Raw genomic sequence first — 17476 nt, 5'->3', positions numbered from 1 at the left:
GTGTGTGAATAACCGAGTGTGATTCACAAAAAGCAAATAAAACAATTGCAGTATCAGCAACAAAAACAACAACAACAACAACAACCATACAACAGCTTTAACTTTTTGTTGAAAAAAAGAACCTTTGAAAGTATACCTCATTTAACAGTCTGTCAGTGAAAGAGGCAAACAGTCTTCTTCTTCTTCTTCTTCTTCTGCGTTCATGGGCTGAAACTCCCACGTACACTCTTGTTATTGCACGAGTGGAATTTTACGTGTATGACCGTTTTTACCCCGCCATTTAGGCAGCTATACGCTGCTTTCGGAGGAAGAATGCTGTGTATTTTCGTGTTTCTATAACCCACCGAACTCTGACATGGATTACAGGATCTTTTCCGTGCGCACTTGGTCTTGTGCTTGCGTGTACACATGAAGGGGGATAAGCCACTAGCAGGACTGCACATAAGGTTGACCTGGGAGATCAGAAAAATCTCCACACTTAACCCACCAGGCGGCTGCGGCCGGGATTTGAACCCTCGACCTTCTGATTAAGAGGCCGACGTCTTACTACCCCGCCACAGCGCCCGTCGGCAGACAGTCAAAAATAGACATGCAGGCAGGTAGACACAGATAATGCAGGGCGGATATGATGTTATAAAAGATTAAAAAAAAAAAATGATAGAACGAAACTAAGAAAGAAACACACGCACAAGCATTTTTCTCTGCGCCACTGTACGCCTGTGTTTGTCAGTACTGTCAGAATGACTTTCTCTGTACTGAATGTGTTTGTCTGTACTGTCACAATGACTTTCTCTGTACTGAATGTGTTTGTCTGTACTGTCACAATGACTTTCTCTGTACTGAATGTGTTTGTCTGTACTGTCACAATGACTTTCTCTGTACTGAATGGGTTTGTCTGTACTGTCAGAATGACTTTCTCTCTACTGAATGGGTTTGTCTGTACTGTCACAATGACTTTCTCTGTACTGAATGTGTTTGTCTGTACTGTCACAATGACTTTCTCTGTACTGAATGTGTTTGTCTGTACTGTCAGAATGACTTTCTCTGTACTGAATGTGTTTGTCTGTACTGTCACAATGACTTTCTCTGTACTGAATGTGTTTGTCTGTACTGTCAGAATGACTTTCTCTGTACTGTCAGAATGACTTTCTCTGTACTGAATGTGTTTGTCTGTACTGTCAGAATGACTTTCTCTGTACTGAATGGGTTTCTCTTTACTGTCAGAATGACTTTCTCTGTACTGAATGTGTTTGTCTGTACTGTCAGAATGACTTTCTCTGTACTGAATGTGTTTGTCTGTACTGTCAGAATGACTTTCTCTGTACTGAATGTGTTTGTCTGTACTGTCAGAATGACTTTCTCTGTACTGAATGTGTTTGTCTGTACTGTCAGAATGACTTTCTCTCTACTGAATGGGTTTCTCTGTACTGTCACAATGACTTTCTTGGTACTGGCTGAATGGGTTTCTCTTCCACCAGCGGATTATCAAAACAACTACATGAAGCAAACAAGAGAAACCCTAGAACATATTTTGTAATCCTATTGATTCAGAAATGTTTTAATGTTATTCGAGTAGAGTTTCACTATCTAATTAATTTTATTTTATATATATATGAGGCTTTCAATTTTGAGGTTATTGAAATGTTAAACTGTTCATTGGATGTTGATGACCGGAGGAGAAGCAGGCAACAGACATGGTGTGGTTGCAGACAGCAATCAGTCTGTTAAATACAATTTTCATTTAATTTCATGATCTGATTTTTGTAGTGTGTGTGTTCTTTTTCCTGAGGCTTAGTTGTGTTCAGACTCAAGGGAGAGAATTCGTGACTGATGCTGAGTGCTGAGTCGCTTTGATGGTTTATTGCCTTTATAGACAAGGTAAAGCAACATATTCTGCATTATTCTTACAATGGACATCTAGAAGCAACCACAAAAGTAGACGGACAAACAAACAAACAAACAACAACAAACTGCGTAGCACGCAGGGGCGGATCAGTTGCTTTGTAAGGGGGGGTGCACTTTGAATTGAAAGTGAATGTGATGGGCGCGAAGCGCCTGAATTTGCTAGGGGGGGACGGGGGCATGCCCCCCCGGAAAAATGTTTGGCCCAAAGAAGCAAAATGGTGCCATCTGGTGCCATTTGAACTTAGAAATGGTCATAGAATCAGCTTTCCAAATTTTTTTTAATTTTTTTTTTTTGCTGGAGGGGGGTGCACCTGCACCCTGTGCACCCCCCCCCCCCCCTCGCCCGCCCCTGGCACGACGAGTTGTAAAAAAACAACCCAAGGTAAACAAAAGGTTCTAGGACAAAGGCTATAACAAGATAAAAAAAAAAGACGAGTGAAATACATTGTATATCCGTCAACCTCCTCGGTCCAGTAAAAATCAAAATACAAAACATGAAGAATACGTACAATTGGAGAAAAACCAATTGTCACACACACACAGCTTTTTGTTTAAACAAACAGACCGCCAGGCGGTAATACTCACCCTGACGTTCACTGATTTATGATGTACATATTTAACGTGTTATTTAGTATAAATATAATTTAAACACTTGTTTTACTGTGCCTGTGGCTGGTGGGTACCACCAGTCACAACCCCTCGGTCTGCATGCTTTTTATGGTGCATTTTTGTCTTAAATTGTGAGCTGATGTCAGGTATACTGTTCAAAAAAAGAAACGCATAGTTGCTACTTGCCAAATTTGTTTTATTTTTCGAAAAAATTAACAGAAAATCCAATATTTAGATTATTTGTTTGAAATTTGGTATGGACACAGTTGAATGCACACACAGTTCATTTGCATCTTCAAATCAATCAGTCAATCAATACGATTGGGTGCCGAGGCTGTCAAGTCAGTAGGGGGTGTGACTGCCTTGAGCAGCAACAACTGCCCGGCACCTTCTGGGCATGGACTGGATCAGATGCCGGATATCTTGCTGTGGGATGGTGTCCCACTCCTCCTGAAGTGCCTGCAATAGATCGCGGTGATTTGCCGGCGCTTCTTCTCGCCTGCGCACACGTCTGTCCAATTCATCCCAGAGGTGTTCTATCGGGTTCATGTCTGGCGACATGGATGGCCAGGGAAGCACCTGGACATGGTGGTCGGTGAGGAACTGGGTGGTGAGTCGTGCTGTGTGCGGGCGAGCGTTGTCCTGCTGGAATATGGCATCCTGGTCAGCCAGAAGAGGAAGGGCGTGTGGGCGCAGAATTTTCTCCACGTATCGCTGGGCAGTTATGCGCCCTTGGACGTGCACCAGGGTGCTCCTTCCAGCGGTATTGATCGCCCCCCACACCATGACGCCTCCACCACCATGAACGGGTGCCTCATCCACACAGTTGGGCGCGTAACGTTCGTTTACTCTCCGGGAGACCCTCCTCCGACCATCATGTCGCTGGAGCAGGAAGTAGGACTCGTCGCTGAACCACACGTGTCTCCAGTGATTCCGGACGGTCCAGCGAAGGTGCTGGTTGCCCCACTGCACTCGGTTCTGGCGATGGCGGCGGGTGAGGACAGCTCCTCTGTGAGGTCTGCGAGCTCTCAAACCAGCTTCATGCAGGCGGTTCCGCACGGTCTGGTCCGATAATCGGTGTGGCCCGGGGAGAGCCTGGACAGAAGATGAGGCCGACAGGAAACGATTCCGGAGGTGGCGGAGCCGTATGAAGCGGTCGTGAGCAGCAGTTGTCGCCCTTGGTCTTCCCGCTCGTGGCAAGTCAGCAACGGAGCCAGTGGCTTGAAACCTGACCCACAGTCTACTGATGGTGCTCTGGGACACGTGGAAGTGCCTGGCGATTGCACTTTGACTTTGGCCTGCTTGTAAACGACCCAATGCAATTTGGCGGTCTTCTCTGCTCAATCGGGCCATCTTTCGTCGCTGAATTGTCGTCTGATTTCTTTGTGGCGAACAATCCGCTTTTATGGGTTTTGGAAGACATGGTGAGAGCTCAATATTCCCCGAGTTTCACGAGATTACACTGAAGCATGACGAGTGGTCATGCCAAATGAGCAATTTTGACATTGTAGCCACTGATAACGCATGCGTCACGTGCAGAGCTCTCTTGTGGCAATGGACAAAAGGTCGACGACCAGATAAACATTTTCTGCAGTTTGGTGGATATCCTTGTAGCCATATAACTAAATTAACCAAATATTACAAGCTATGCGTTTCTTTTTTTGCCGAACAGTATATGTTGACTGACCAGCAGTGGGCCGCTCACTTGGCTTTTTACCTGCGCCCGCGTCGCAGCAGCGCTCTTCGTTTGCTCTTACCAAGTTCAAGTTTATTGGTCCATAACCCATGGGGGCATTTTGAACAATAAATACAATCAATACAATCATGATATATGCTAATATAATAAATAAATAAAAAAAAAATAAAAAAAAATAATAGAAAAAAATAAAAAAATTATGAAAAACTGTTACAAATTCTATTAGTAAAGTCCAAAATATTCTTTAGCAATTTCTTTTTCTTAGTCGCAAACAACTTTTTAAATTTAAGTGCATTAGGTTTTTTCCAATAGTAAGGTGGTAACAACTCAGCTCTTTCTTCTTTGAAAAAATCACAGACAAATAAATAATGGAATTCATCACCTATGTCATGCGATACACATTTGGTGCAAGTTCTTTCTGACCTCGGGATGTTAAGATAACGTTCTTTCTGTACAGGTAAATTGTTGTTTAATGTTCTAAACTTCATCATTGAAACACATTGCTGATATGGCAGGGTTGTGACGTAGTCTTCGCATGCAAAAATATCTTTGAACATTCGATAATTCCAAAACATATTTTTTGTTCCAATTTCTGTAAACCATTTATGGATATACTGGTCATATAGACTTCTTTTTACTTTCTTTTTAAACCATGTACTTGAGTATTGAATATTTTCTTGAGAAGTCCAAATGCCAGAGAGACCAATTTCATTTAAGGTTTTTTCAATGAAACATAAGTACTTGGATTCAATCATCTTGTTGATATACAATCTATAAGTAAAGCAATACACAATACTTGAAAATTTATTTTTATGAATAGGACTAATCAGTTTATACCAATAGCAAAGCATTCTACATTTCATATTAACATCTAGTGGATATCTTCCAAGTTCACCAAATATCATAGCATTTGGAGTTGATTTTTTTAGTTTGAAAACAATTTTATAAAAACGCAATTGAAGTTTAGTAGCAAGTTCACAGGAACCAAAACCCCATACTTCACATCCATACAATAAAATTGGAGCAATCATTTTATCGAACAGGTCAACTTGTATGTCCACAGGTAGTGACAATTGTCTACAAGTGCGCAAAAGAACAAACATTGCCCTTGAGGCACGATCATATAGATTCTTCTGTGCGACTGAAAATGTATTATTATAATTAATCTTAAGGCCCAAGTACATTACATCAAACACTACTTCGATTAAATTGCCATTGTACGTAAACTGTGGTTTATTTCTAATTTTACCTCTGGAAAAAACTATAACTTTTGTTTTGTTTACATTAATATTTAGACGCCATTTTAAACAGTATTCGTGCATTTTGTTTAAACATTCTTGCAGGTTTTTTTCCGACTCTGAGCAGATCACAGTATCATCCGCATACAATAATAAAAACATTTGAAACAAAGCATTTACATCCGTATCATCCATTCCAGCCACAATAGCCTCTCTTGACATAGATTGTAAACCATTACTGTTTTCCAACAGAAAAGGCTTTAGATCATTTAAAAATAGAGCAAAAAACAACGGTGACAAGTTTTCCCCTTGTCTAACTCCACACAAACTGGGAAAATATCCAGAACACTCACTATTAACTTTAACACAAGATTTGGCATTTTCATACAAATTTCTTACAGTTTTTAAAAACTTCCCATTAACATCAGAACTAACTAATTTCTCCCATAAAAAAGCACGGCGAACTTTATCAAACGCTTTTTCATAGTCTACAAATGCACAAAACAGTCGCTTCTTTTTGTTGAGAAAAAAATTTAATATACAATGCAAAGTAAAAACATGGTCTAGTGTTGAAAAACCTGTGCGGAAACCTGTTTGTTCTTGACCTAATTTGTTATTACTCTCCAAAAAGTTTGATAACCTATCATTTAAAATTGCACTGAAAAGTTTTCCGAAGCAGCTGAGTATAGTAATTCCTCTATAATTTGTGGGGTCAGCTTGAGAGCCTTTATTTTTGTACAATGGAATAATTTCACCTACGGCCCATTGTGTTGGAACCTTTCCTGACTGCAAAACAACATTAAACAACAATACATAAATATCAATCATTCGATCATGTGACGCTTTTAAATACTCATTAATTATTTTATCCTGACCGCATGCCTTATTGTTTTTTAGCTTGTCTATACATTTGATAACTTCCTCCTTTGTAAAAGGCGCATTAAGAAATTCATTACTTGCTTCATTTAAATATTCATTACTATCATCCATTTCATTTTCATCACACTCTTGTAGTTTAGTGAAATGTTCGAAAAACTCAGAACAAGTTGGATAGTTAGTTTTGGAATTATTCTTTTTATTTTTATTTAGAAGATTCCAGTATGCTTTCGGGTCAGTACTTCTTAACTTTCTCAAAGTTTTAACGAACTCATTATGATACGACTTGCATTCCTTTTTTATTGTCTTTTTGTATTCTTTAAAAGCACTCTTTTTTTCATCTTCATTGAACACATTTTTAAACCGTCTTGCTTTGTTTTTCGCATGTAAAAATATTTTTCTTTTCTCTTTGCAAATTGCACTAAACCATGGTTGTTGTAGTTTAAATTTCTTTGAACGTGGCTTTTTCATAAATTTTTGTTTTTTAATTACACCGATTTTCTCAGCAGAACAATTTAAAATATCACAAATCTTATTAGTAACACTATCAACGTCATCTGTTGTCGTACTCTCACTTGTAGCTAGCATATTTTGTAATTTAGTTTCAACAGTATAAATATCATCCTCATTCAGATTAACTACAAAAGCTAACTTGGTCCCATTGTTATTGTCCCATTTTGGTTTTGTGTACTTGTTATCCTTTTCTCTATCTTTAGACAGCAGATCTTCATTTTTGGTTTTTTTCACAACTTCTGCTAGGCAATCATTAGCGCGTACTTCATTATGTTTTAATAAATGCAAAACAACAGGACAGTGTACATCAGAATACATTTCACAAAAGTCCATCACAGAAAAATAATTAACTTTCGAGAACAAATCTTTTGACAGGATGCAATAATCAACAACGCTCTTATCCTTACATGTGCATTTACCAACCCCTGTATCATCGCCAACTCTACCATTAGCAATAACTAAGCCAGTTATTTTACAAAAATCAATCAATTTAAAACCAAGGTTATTAGTATTATTATCCTGTGAGGCCCGCTCACCTATTAGAGTACCAACCTCATCAGAGTCAAACAAGTCATTATCAACAAAACCTTCTGAATGCTGATCATCTTCATGCAACATTTCACTCAGATGACCAGTGCGTGAATTTAAGTCTCCTAACAGACAAACATAATCATTATCTAACCCAAACTGCATGTACACCTCTTCTAGTTCAGCATAAACATCTTTGTTATGGTAAGGTGACCCTTCAGGGGGGATATATAAAGCACAGAAAAGGGTGTCACGTCCAAGTATTTTCTTATCTAACTTAAAAAATAACGCATTCTCACACATTTCTACATCCAAAAATGTATACCATATTTTCATCTCTTCTTTTATCTTATGTGACAGCTTTTTTTCTTCAAAAATAGTTATATTATTAGCAAACACTTCCCGTAATAAAACTAATACACCGCCTGATTTTCTGCGAAATGTTCCTCTATTCTTATAGAATGCTATATAACCTGGAATGTTAATCTCATCAATATCATCAAGTTTGCTCTCGCTAAAACAAATAATGTCATATTTGGCAATAAATTTCACAAATTCAGGAAATTTTAGCTTTGAAGTGATTCCACAGACATTAAGCGCTAAGCAGGAGAGTATATCAGGATTATCCTCAATACTATATTCAGAACCAAAGGAATCTCCAATCTCACTATCAACATTATATACATCTATTTTAACAGTAGATTTGTTACGTACATTCTCAACATCTAACGAGTCAAAATGAACATCAACATCTGACATTACAACAACATTATCCATTTCATGCGCATTGCCAACATCCAGAGAGTCATGCAGAATATCAACAGCAGAAACATTTGCATACACATCAACAACATCAACATCATCAGTATCACAACAGTCTTTCACCACTCTGTCTTCACCTCCCTCTTCACCACCATCATCACCCCAGACATTCACTATATCTTCATCACCACAGTCATTCACACTGTCTTCACCCCTCTCATCACCACCATCACCACCACAGTCATTCACTCTGTCTTCACCCCTCTCATCACCACCATCACCACCACAGTCATTCACTCTGTTTTCACCCCTCTCATCACCACCATCACCACCACAGTCATTCCCTCTATCTTCACCTCTCTCAACACCACCATCACCACCACAGTCATTTACTCTATCTTCACCTCTCTCGTCACCACTATCATTACCACAGTCATTCACTCTGTCTTCACCTCTCTCATCACCACTATCATCACCACATTCATTCCCTCTATCTTCACCTCTCTCAGCACCACCTCTGACTTCACCTCTCTTATCACCATCATCACCATCACAGTCCTTCACCACTCTGTCTTCACCTCCCTCTTCACCATCATCACAATCCTTCACCACACTGTCTTTACCTCTCTCATCACCACCATCACCATCACAGTCCTTCACCACTCTGTCTTCACCTCTCTCATCACCACCATCACCATCACAATCCTTCACCACTCTGACTTCATCTCCCTCTTCACCATCATCACAGTCCTTCACCACTCTGTCTTCACCTCTCTCATCACCACCGCCTCTGCCCCATCCACCTCCCTTGTTTGTTATAGCTGGCTGCGCTTTTTTATATTTAGTCAGCGCGCTACCAACTGAGCTACGTCCCCGAGAGAGAGAGAGAGAGAGAGAGAGAGAGAGAGAGAGAGGGAGGGAGAGAGAGAGAGAGGGAGAAAGAGAGGGAGAGAGAGATGGAGGGAGGGAGGGAGGGAGGGAGAGAGAGAGGGAGAGAGAGAGAGAGAGAGAGAGAGAGAGAGAGAGAGAGAGAGAGAGAGAGAGAGAGAGAGAGAGTGAGAGAGAGAGAGAGACTGAGAGAGAGGGTCAGACTGAAATTGAACTTTATTACAAAAAGAGAACAGTATTACGCAAATACTACTCTTCCATGCTTATACAAACCACAGGCACTCGTCACGTTGTCTTGGATGTCACTTGTGATGGACGGTCGTCTTTTCTTATGGGTTATAGCATAGACCTATATTATAGGTCCCTGGTTATAGTAATAGTAGTAGTCTTGAGAGCGCACAGGCCCCGCCCACTTTGATCCCGACCCGCTCGTGACGCGGAGTGCCTGTGATACAAACAGTGAAGACTGATGCACACTATATTTGTATAAGCTTTCGTAGTTCCTAACACAAGTCAAAACCACCACCAACCCTTATCAACAAAATGTTGGTCGATGTCGGCAGCAGTGAGACGGCGCGGCAGGGAGTCTTTGTATTCCTCGAGGAGCTCCAGCGCCAGGCGAATGGGCGTCGTGCGCGTTGTCCGCCAGGCGGCAGTTCGGCTTGACGCCCCGTGTCCACGTGTTGGGGAACGACGACACTGAGCTTCTGCTGACTGTTGTCCACCAGCACGTGCGGGATGTCCAGCAGCAGGGACAGGATGTGACCGTGCAGCCTGTCCGTCACCAGCACGCGGCCTTGCTGCAGGATCCCCAGCCCGTTGCGCAACACGTTCATCGCCCTCTGCAGCGACACCTTGCTCTGGATGGAGGGCATGTTAAGCCAATCCCACACCTTCACCGTCACGTTGCCTGGCAACACGGGCACCTGTGTGGTGACATCATCATCATCATCATCATCATCATCATCATCATCATCATCATCATCATCATCATCATCATGCTTTAGTTTTACAATCAATAATTCCTCATTTTGTGAATGAACAGCATATATCGACGTCGATTGTATTACGCATTGATCAGCCTCGTCCCGGACCCCCCCCCCCTCCCCCAGTAGTAGTAGTAGTAGTAGTAGTAGTAGTAGTAGTAGTAGTAGTAGTAGTAGTAGTAGTGTTATTTTTGTTGTTCTTGTTTCGAAAAAAACACCAAACCAACAATACGCAAAACCCCAAACCAACACAAAGACAGACGCCCCCCCCCCCCCCGGCCCCCCCCCCCCAACAAAAAAAAAAGTCGCGTAAGGCAAAAATACAACATTTAGTCAAGCTCAGTCGAACTCACAGAATGAAACTGAACGCATTGCATTTTTTTGCACAAGACCGTAGCATCGTCTGTCCACCGCTCGTGGCAAAGGCCGTGACATTAACAATCCATAAAAGCGCGGTAGCGGTTGCGCTGAGGAGGATATAGCACGCTTTTCTATATCTCTATTCTTTTTAACTTTCTGAACGTGTTTTTAATCCAAACATATCATATCTATCTGTTTTTGATTGTTTTTAAATCGATTTCGGAAATTTAATTTTAATCATAATTTTTATATTTTTAATTTTCAGAGCTTGTTTTTAATCTGAATATAACATATTTATATGTTTTTGGAATCAGAAAATGATGAAGAATAAGATAAACGTAATTTTGGATCGTTTTATAAAAAAATAATTTTAATTACAATTTTCAGATTTTTAATGACCAAAGTCATTAATTAATTTTTGAGACTCCAAGCTGAAATGCAATACCAAAGTCCGGCCTTCGTCGAAGATTGCTTGGCCAAAATTGCAATCAATTTTATTGAAAAATGAGGGTGTGACAGTGCCGCCTCAACTTTTACAAAAAGCCGGATATGACGTCATCAGAGCCATTTATCGAAAAAATGAAAAAACGTCTGGGGATATCATACCCAGGAACTCTCATGTAAAATTTCATAAAGATCGGTCCAGTAGTTTAGTCTGAATCGCTCTACACACACACACACGCACAGACAGACAGACAGACACACACACACACACACACACACACACACACACACACACACACACACACACACACACACACACACACACACACACACACACACACACACACACACATATACCACGACCCTCGTCTCGATTCCCCCTCTATGTTAAAACATTTAGTCAAAACTTGACTAAATGTAAAAACCAAGTCGCGTAAGGCGAAATTACTACATTTAGTCAAGCTGTGGAACTCACAGAATGAAACTGAACGCACTGCATTTTTTCACAATGACCGTAGTCCGCCGCTAGTGCAAAAGGCAGTGAAAGTGACCAGCCTGTTTAGCGCGGTAGCGGTTGCGCTGTGCTGCATAGCACGCTTTACTGTACCTCTCTTCGTTTTAACTTTCTGAGCGTGTTTTTAATCCAAACATATCATATCTATATGTTATTGGAATCAGGAACCGACTTCTTCTTTTTCTTCTTCTGCGTTCGATGTTAAAGATAATTGTACGGCCATATTATCGTGGAAGCGTAGACAGCCGATTTTCTCCCCACGCCAAGTTGGCTGCTGTCTTCCGTCTTATCAGGAACCGACAAGGAATAAGTTGAAGTTGTTTTTAAAACGATTTCGGAAAAATAATTTTAATCATAATTTTTATATTTTTAATTTTCAGAGCTTGTTTTTAATCCGAATACAACATATTTATATGTTTTTGAAATGAGAACATGATGAAGAATAAAATAAAAGTAATTTTGGACCATTTTATAAAAAAATAATTTTAATTACAATTTTCAGATTTTTAATGACCAAAGTCATTAATTAATTTTTAAGCCTCCATGCTGAAATGCATTACCGAAATCCGGCCTTCGTCGAAGATTACTTGGCCAAAATTTCAATCAATTTGATTGAAAAATAAAGGTGTGACAGTGCCGCCTCAACTTTTACAAAAAGCCGGATATGACGTCATAAGACATTTATAAAAATAAAAAAATTGTCTGGGGATATCATACCCAGGAACTCTCATGTAAAATTTCATAAAGATCGGTCCAGTAGTTTACTCTGAATCGCTCTACTCACACACACGCACAGACACACACACACACAGACACACATACACCACGACCCTCGTCTCGATTCCCCCTCTATGTTAAAACATTTAGTCAAAACTTGACTAAATGTAAAAAGGAAAGAAACAAAACTTCCAGTAGAAATACAACCTCTCCAAAAAGCGGGATCTCCTTATCGGCTCGGCGCTGCCAGATGACGTCATAGTAGGGCGGGGCGAAGCGGCCCACGTGACCGATCTGAAAGGCGGAGTCCGCGGTGCGAGCAGGAGACGCGTGTCGTGAGCGAAGAGTCGCCTGGCGATCTGGAGAGACAGACGGTCTCGCAGCACGATGGTGAGGTCGGGGTTGCAGCTGTAGTTGTTCCAGGCCAAGTTGAAGTGGGAGCGGTTGGCGTGCATGTAGATGCTCTGCGGTAAGATGACGGTCTGGTAGCCACAGAACAGCTTCAACACCTTGTCGCGACACGCGTCGATGATGGCGTAGCCGAAGATGTTGCCTCCCCCGTTCATCAGCACCGCAACCTCCGCCTTGCTGTGCTGCCGGTGTAACACGAAATTTTTACTCCACGAAAAATTTACTCCGGGTTCTCCAGCAGGATGAGCTCGCCTACGGTGATGGCGGAGTGTTCCCCTTGTTCTCGTGCGACGCCAGGTCAAAGAGCACGGCGTACTTCTTGCCCCGCAACACCTCGCTGAACAGCAGGGTCTGGATACGCTTGGTTTCCGCGATCACCGCCTGGCTGGTCGTCAGGTAGGGCGACACGCCGTCCGTGTCGAACGGTGTCGCCAGTAAACTCTCCCTGGACAGGAACTCCGCCACCTGGTCCGCCGACTTGGCGCGGGGCTGGTACAGCACGGGGCGTGTCATCAGGGGCTTCCTGTCTCGCCACAGCTCGTGTCGGAAACGAAGATTGAGCGCGTAGTCCGACTCCGACTTGCCCGGTAATATGGGATCAGACTTGAACACTTCAGACACGAACCCTGGTCCTTCCGCCTTTAGTCCTGGTGGCAACGGGTCTTTCATAATAGCGATCTCCAGGGCGTTTAGTTTTGACGGTAGCGGATCTTTCGAAATAGCTATTTCTTGCGGGTTTAGTTTTGATGGCAGCGGATCTTTTGGAATAGCCATCTCTTGCAGGTTTAGTTTTGATGGCAGCGGGTCTTGCGGCATCTCGTATTCGCCTTGTGTCTGACGTGGTTGGAGTCTAGAAAGCTGTGACGTCAGCGGTTGGTCTGACGTCACACAAATGACGAAGATAATGACAAGGAGAAGAAGGAGACGGTTGAGAAGGGTTCCTCGCGCTCTGCTGACCGCTGGACTTCCCGAGCTGCTGCGTCCGTCTGAAAGAAGGAGACGACACTGGCGATGACAGTATTAGTTATGTCTGACACTGGCGATGACAGAATCAGTTATATCTGACACTGGCGATGACAGTATTAGTTTTGTCTGACACTGGCGATGACAGTATTAGTTATGTCTGACACTGGCGATGACAGTATTAGTTATGTCTGACACTGGCGATGACAGTATTAGTTATGTCTGACACTGGTGATGACAGTATTAGTTATGTCTGACACTGGTGATGACAGTATTAGTTATGTCTGACACTGGCGATGACAGTATTAGTTATGTCTGACACTGGCGATGACAGTATTAGTAATGTCTGACACTGGCGATGACAGTATTAGTTATGTCTGACACTGGCGATGACAGTATTAGTTATGTCTGACACTGGCGATGACAGTATTAGTTATGTCTGACACTGGCGATGACAGTATTAGTTATATCTGACACTGGCGATGACAGTATTAGTTATGTCTGACACTGGCGATGACAGTATTAGTTATATCTGACACTGGCGATGACAGTATTAGTTATGTCTGACACTGGCGATGACAGAATCAGTTATGTATGACACTGGCGATGACAGTATTAGTTATGTTTGACATTGGCGATGACAGTATTAGTTATGTCTGACACTGGTGATGACAGTATTAGTTATGTCTGACACTGGCGATGACAGTATTAGTTATTTTTGATATGCTGACTGTAAGCAAATAATAACAGACATGTTGAAAATATGGATATCAACATGAGCCGGCCGGAAAATGTTAATACATGTATCATTTTCGAGAGGCCATCGTCTGAAAACAGAAGAGTTTGGTGACAGTAGCGCTCTATGGGAATGTGTATCGTACGGGAAAAGACAGAAAACAGAAAAACGAAGAAAACGAACAATGCCCCTTGCGAAAGGGATAACAATAAATCAGCCAATAAACCCATGCATCAACCAACTAATAAATAAAACAATGAATGATCAGAGGAGGTATAAAACAAGACAATCGTATCATTCATTTGCACATTCCTTCTTCCGAAATGATTTTTATATCAGGTAAGCATAATTTAATGTGGAATTGACATGGTAACTTTTTGTTTGTTTGTTTGCTTAACGCCCAGCCGACCACGAAGGGCCATATCAGGGCGGACATGGTAACTTGTGACAAACAGATGACGTTAGCTGAATGACGACAGCAACACACCCAACCAACCTTCCTCTCCGCCAATCTCTCCACGACACTCAGGCAGTGACGTCAAGGAACTGGTCAAAGACGATGACGTCCAAATCTTCTTCCTACTATACAGAAACAATCCCACAGTGCACAGCGCTAGCCCCGCCCAGTTCCATAGCGAGGGTTCACGTTGTCCAGTGACGTGCAGCAGCAGCACGACCAGCACGCGCTTGGTGATGTTGACGAGGGCGTGGCTCACCACGGTCATGTGACCCGGCACCACGTGGGTCGACACGTAGGAGTAGGTCACGTGACACACACCCGACACCAAGGAGAGCAGGAGGAAGTAGGCTGGTGGGTGCGGGGAGAAGACAGAGGCCTGGTCGGCAGATGATGTCTGTGTCAGAGTCCCGGTCAGTGGTCACGTGGTGCCCGGTCAGCTGCACGAGCAGCATGGCGGCAGCGAGGAGGGCGGCGAGTGTTGGCGGGGAGCGGAGCTGACCTCCGGGGCCAGTGCTGACCTTGAAGGTCACGTTCCTGACCCCAAAGGCCACGTTGGACAGCAGCGCCAGCAGCACGGCCCGCGTGGTGTGAGTGCTGGACAGCGGGTTGCCCACCCACATCACGGCCCCCACCACCACCACCACCATGCCCGCCAGTGACGCCCTCCGCCCCCACCTTCGTCTTGAGCACCAGGCGCTCAGTGCAGCAAGGCTGACGTCACGGGCTCCAGCATCTTGACCGCCATGGCGGAGGACGCGAAGGTCAAGTCCAGGCTGGTGTTGGTGGCCCACGTGGACTGACAGGAAGTGGGACACCACCGTCACATGGAACAGGGGACATCGCAATGACGTCACGCGTACGCGGCTTCACCGACGCGCAGCAGCACAAAACCTGCGGCAGCGTGACGGCCAGCGGGATGACGGCCGGGGAGAATGACGTCATGTGTGTTAGTTTTGATTGATTTTTTGAATGAAAATCTAACAGACACAGACGTGGCAGCCAAAACACTAAGGTTATGGCCGAGAGCACACACTGATAATTGTCCAGAAATTTGTAGAATCCATTTTCGAGCGCCAAAAATCAAAAACAAACCATCAATACAGGGGGCGTGAGGCGTGATGTCCTACCAAAAAAAGACATGATATATACGTGATACCTGAGGCGTGAGGCGTGATAGTCTATGACCCAGCAGCCTAATGCACACGTCACTGAAGCCTCAGGATGACTGTGCTGTGCGACGGGCTATGCAGTGCATGTCGATATTATGATGTTAAAGAAAAATCAATTGATGATAGTTTACTTGGAGCGAATTCAATTCACTCGCACATCCTGAAGCGATGAAGTGAATGTTGACATTATGCTGCAAGAGAAAAAGAAATTTATGATAGTTCACTTGGAGCGCGTTCAATTCACTCGCACATCCTGAAGCGATGAAGTGAATGTTGACATTATGCTGCAAGAGAAAAATAAATTGATGATAGTTTTCTTGGAGCGCGTTCAATTCGCTCGCACATCCTGAAGCGATGAAGTGAATGTTGACATTATGCTGCAAGAGAAAAAGAAATTAATGTTAGTTTACTTGGAGCGCGTTCAATTCGCTCGCACATCCTGAAGCGATGAAGTGAATGTTGACATTATGCTGCAAGAGAAAAAGAAATTAATGTTAGTTTACTTGCATCTTGGACACCCGGCCAGTGCTGAAACTGGCCTTGGCGGGGAACGATTCAAGGGGGGGGGGGGGGGGGGGGGGGCAATCTCAGTCATCTCAAAGAGGGAAATCCAAACGTAATCCGCCTTGTTCGATTGTATGGGCTTGGACGATAGAGAAAAATAAGAAAAGCAAAAGCTGGAGTCAGTCTGGACGAAATTGCTATCAAGAACGCAGAATTGATTTTTTCTGAGGTTTTTTTGTGCCGTAAGCGCCATGTACTGAAGCACTGAATTTCTCATAACTGCTGTTCACAATGCGGCCGCAGTGAAACCAACAAGGGGCCTCACTCTGGAAGAGTTTCCTGCTCCGATAAACATGGCGCATACGGCAAAAAAAAAAAAACTCAGAAAAAATCTATTCTGCGTTCATGGAGGGCCCCAAAGGGGGGGTATCATCACGATCACGGGAAGGGAAATTTTAGCTTTCACGATCACAGTTACCTTGATTTTTGTTTTCACGATCACAATTAACACCTTGACGAATAGAGGATCATAGAGTGATAGGCCTACAGCTGTGAAAAATGTACGTTGAAAATAAAATGCTTTGCAATAATGCCCATCACGATCACGAAAACAAATGACGATCACGATCACGAGATTTGATTTTTTTGTCATCACGGATCACGGGCAAAGTCCCATCACGATCACAGAAATGGAAATTTCGGCAATCACGGTCACAGAAAGGTCAAAAAACGCCAATCACGATCACGATTTTAAACCCTTTGGGGCCCTCTTCTTGATAGCAATTTCGTCCACACTGACTCCAGCTTTTGCTTTTCTTATTTTTCTCTATCGTCCAAGCCCATTCAATCGAACAAGGCGGATTACGTTTGGATTTCCCTCTTTGAGATGACTGAGATTGCCCCCCCTTGAATCGTTCCCTGCCAAGGCCAGTTTCAGTACTGGCCGGGTGTCCAAGATGGTTTACTTGGAGCGCGTTCAATTCGCTCGCACATCCTGAAGCGCGTCAGTTCTACTGGCGGACACACCGGGCACAGTACATGTAGTTCAGGGGACACAACTCACACTTCTATCAATGACGATTTAAGCACATGGCATGAACATGGCGTACGTATATATATATAGTCTCCTCTTCCGTGAAAGGAAGGATCGTCATGTCTTGCTACGACTGTGTGCTCCGCTTCCCAGCTACACACCAA

At 43.1% G+C, this 17476-nt stretch overlaps 1 pseudogene; it reads right to left on the bottom strand.

Moving 5' to 3' along the window:
- Positions 1-9235: 9235 nt before the first annotated feature.
- Positions 9236-15253, bottom strand: LOC138960433 (uncharacterized; annotated as a pseudogene).
- Positions 15254-17476: the final 2223 nt, after the last annotated feature.

The sequence above is a fragment of the Littorina saxatilis genome, linkage group LG2 (genome assembly GCF_037325665.1).
Source record: "Littorina saxatilis isolate snail1 linkage group LG2, US_GU_Lsax_2.0, whole genome shotgun sequence".
NCBI lineage: Eukaryota > Metazoa > Mollusca > Gastropoda > Littorinimorpha > Littorinidae > Littorina > Littorina saxatilis.
This window is presented reverse-complemented; position numbering and strand designations above follow the sequence as displayed.